This window comes from Ochotona curzoniae, unplaced genomic scaffold (genome assembly GCF_017591425.1).
Source record: "Ochotona curzoniae isolate NIBS_2020 unplaced genomic scaffold, NIBS_Ocur_1.0 scaffold_2587, whole genome shotgun sequence".
NCBI classification, from domain to species: domain Eukaryota; kingdom Metazoa; phylum Chordata; class Mammalia; order Lagomorpha; family Ochotonidae; genus Ochotona; species Ochotona curzoniae.
Window position 1 is genome coordinate 24119513 of NW_024467096.1, and position 3870 is coordinate 24123382.

At 35.5% G+C, this 3870-nt stretch overlaps 1 non-coding gene across 1 annotated transcript; it reads right to left on the minus strand.

Moving 5' to 3' along the window:
- Positions 1-2942: 2942 nt before the first annotated feature.
- Positions 2943-3052, minus strand: LOC121171418. Its single transcript, XR_005886128.1, has one exon. It is a non-coding gene; the product is annotated as a U6 spliceosomal RNA (small nuclear RNA).
- Positions 3053-3870: the final 818 nt, after the last annotated feature.

Consider the following 3870-nt stretch of genomic DNA (forward strand, 5'->3'; position numbering starts at 1 on the left):
TTCACGATTTTTTTTTTTACTGCTGTGTGCCATTTTTCTCAGTCTTGGAGGGGCTGAGAACCCCATGGTTGTTTTCTTCTCAGGCTCACTTCAGGCTGCTCCCAGGACCCTAGATTACATCATTCTAACTCTGTCGGCCATCTTGACTCCCTTCTATAAAATCTTTTTAAAATCCTTTATGTATTTGCACATATGACTCGTGGCTTTATTTCAGGAGTTAAGCCAGAATAAAGATTTAATTACTTGTCATTAGCAAGAAAACACAAGATGATGCATATACATTGCTTAACAATAAAGATACATTCTGAGACTGTGTTGGCGGTACTGTTACTATGCAAACACCAGACAGCATCTAGATAGAGTAGGCTACAAATTAATTTAGCATATTAACTGCACTGATTGTAGGCAGCTGTAGCATGGTATTAAGCATTTCATCATGTAAAGACTTCCTACATCTCAATGATGATTTTCTTGGTTTGTTTCCTCTTCCCATGGTAAATTTATTTGTAAGCAAATAATTAACTTGAATATATCTCTCTGTTAATGTAAACCTTTCAATGTAGTGTCTGTGCTTAGAAAAGAAAAAAAATTAAAGACCATTCGGGTATGCAAATGCCTCTTCACTGTGTATTTTCTTGAGATTTCAATTTCATCTTCTTTCCTTGCAGTTTCCTTGTCTCTCCCCTCTGCTTTAGCAATGAATTCCTCCTCCAGATCCAGGAATTGGTCATTAGTTAGGTCTTCAGGAACGCCCACCTGTTACTCCTCATGTTTATCCTCACCCACACATAGGTTAAAGTTGCTTGCCTTGTCAACCACGTTTTGTCGAATTTCTTCAACATTCTCATCTTTATCAAATCCTTTATATTTATAGATGAATCACTTGAGGGCCTTCTACCAGATTCTATTTATCCATTCTTGGTGATATCACCACAATCCCAAACAAAATACTTCTTGCATTCGACAATGTTGTAATCCTGTTTATTCTTCACACATAGCAATAGCCTGAGGAAAAGATCTTTGCAAGTAGTCAGTCTTAGAAGCTGAAATAAATTCTCGTTCCATTGATTGGGAAATGTATCACTTTGATATTATAATTATGACCATTAATAAAATGTTCAGAAGCATTACTAGCAATAACCAAAATTTTGTAAAGCATGGTGTTCTTCAAGCAGTGTTTCATCATATCACTGATGTAACAATTCTTGAGGATGGCTTGAAGAGTAATTCTGTCAACTCAATTTATTGTTCCTTTCTTGCAGTATATGTGTATAGATACGTTGGAAATATCTGGGAGTTACCAAAATGTCAGAATACAAAAAAGTTTTTAACAATGCTCCCAAGTAAAACAATTATCTAGCCCTGGCATTGCATTTTATTTCTGATATTAATTTAATATTTCTCTTTATTATTATTTTCTATAATGCAGTTGGTGGGTATAGGGATTCCCCCCATTCACCTCCTCTTCCATTTTCCCCTTATAATTACAACAGGTTAGACCTTCAGCAGCATCTTTCTATTGAAGACTATCATGGCATTGAGGGGACAAATAACAATGGTAGAATACCTAATATCAAATTGTCAAAGTATGTTTGACAGTTATACTGGGAGTCCTCCTTTTATCTTGGAGTAGATATGCATAGCACAATATGCCCTCATATCTTGTTATGCTAGTTTCATTCATACATTTCATCTAGGACAGTATATGTATTTACCTGTTTATGTATATAATTATTTGTTTTGTGTTTTGCGTGAATGGGGCTTGGTATCATATAGAAATATCAGAAGTTCTACTCCTGAATAAAAGAAAGATTCTCAATGAAATTATTAAATATGTCTTGACAAAAGGATGCTGGACTTTCTGTATATTCTATATCTACAATGCCAAGAAACACTAAATAACAGAATGTTGGACTTGTGATTGTTACTGAAAGCTTATAATATTGTAATAATATGGAGGAAAACAGTGGAGTAAAATGGAGGTTGGAAGGCAAATTTCTGTGCCTATGGAATGTTATCATGCAAATAAAAATGGCGTGTGTATATATGTGTGTGTGTCTGTATAAATGAGTAAAGAAAAACAATTCTTTGTCATTAGAACACTTCCAATGTTTGAAGGTGATTATCAGAGACAATTGTCATGGAAACTTCACATATATTTATTTTGCATGTTAAAAATTACCAGCTCTTTATTTTCTTTCACTAGATATGATTTTTAGCCTTATTTTTGTTCTCATTGAACATAATCTTAGATAAACATAACTTTTAATAATCCACATAATCCCAGAGACCCCTAAGACTCCAGAAAAATACAAGCATTGAATATTTCCATGTAGTGATCACTCTCCTTCTGCTGAAGCTAAACTCAGATTTAAAAGCATTTTTTGTTTTGTTTTACTAACCACAACATTCCAGTGGATTGAAATGAAAATGCAGACTGTTAAGTTCCTGCATTTTTAACATATAAGTTGTTAAGCCTCAAATCAGTCACTCTCTGCATTCTAAGATAACCATTGCATCCAGAATTCAAATGATCATTAACAGTGCAGTATAAGGTCCTTTGTATAATAGACTTTTATTGTTTCATGTCTTTTTCATGTCATGACAATTTTTACAAGTAAGTTTCCTACTAACTGTTATTAATAAGTGTTATTGATTTTAAGATTTGTTTGTTTTTATATGAAAGTCAAAGTTACAAAGCAAGGAGAAAGAGAGAGCTTTTCAATCTGTTGGTTCATTTCCACAGTGGCCAAACTTGGGCTAATCAAAAGCCAGGAGCTAGGAGCCGTACATGGTTGCAGGGACCCAAGGTGTTGTGCTCTTATCCATTGCCTTAACAGTCCATTAACAAGGAGCTGGGTGAGAATTGGTGCAGCCAGAATTAAAACCAGCACTCATATGGAATACCAGTGCTACAGGCAGAGAATTAGCTGACTACACCCAAATACCAGCCCCAATAAGCATTGATTTTACGTGTCATCCTTGCACAGGGGCCATAGTAATCTTCTCTGTATCGTTCCAATTTTAGTATATGTGCTGCCGAAGCGAGCACAAATAAGCATTGATTTTAAAGGTTTATTTATTTATTTGAAGAGCAGACAAAGAAGATCAGGGGAGGGAGAACAAGAGAGATCTCTCACAGGCCGATTCACTTCTCAAATAGCTACAATTGTGACTTGCAGTTTTGAAGTAAAGAGCCCAGGACCTGGAGCTTCAGCTGGTTTTCCTATATGCAGACAGCGTCCAAGGACTTGAAGCATCCTCTGCTGTTTTCCCACACCCTATTGCAAGGAGCAGCCATGACTCAAAGCAACACCACATGGGCTGCCAGAAACACAGGTAGCAGCTTCACTTGCTATGCCACACACACAACATCAGTTTTGTTAAGACCTATTTTTGCCTGTATAGATGTGAAAAGAGAGGGTTGTGACTGCATAGGACATACCAGACATACGAACTTTGAAGATACCTTGGAAATTAACAAGATATCTATGAATGTTTGCTTTTCGATGTATTGGCCAATTTTCCATTGGAAATTAAGTACTAAGCTCTAGTTCTTCTATTTTATCTTGGAGACAATCTTATCAAGCATTGTTCCTAGTATGCTAATATTTTGTTGTCGTTTGCACCTAATAGCCACAAAATATTCATGAGTTACATGCCATTTTATCTCCAATTGATAGAAAAGAAAAAAAAAAAGTAGAAAATGAGGCTTATAAATAGAACTTAAAAGATCAACAGCTGGCAGTTTTCAATTCTATACATTTAATCCTAGCCCATCACAGACCTCTACTACATAACTATTAGTTACTTCCTTCTTTATTCTACACAAGAATGTGACAGAAACAGTATAAGATTGGAGGCCCCATG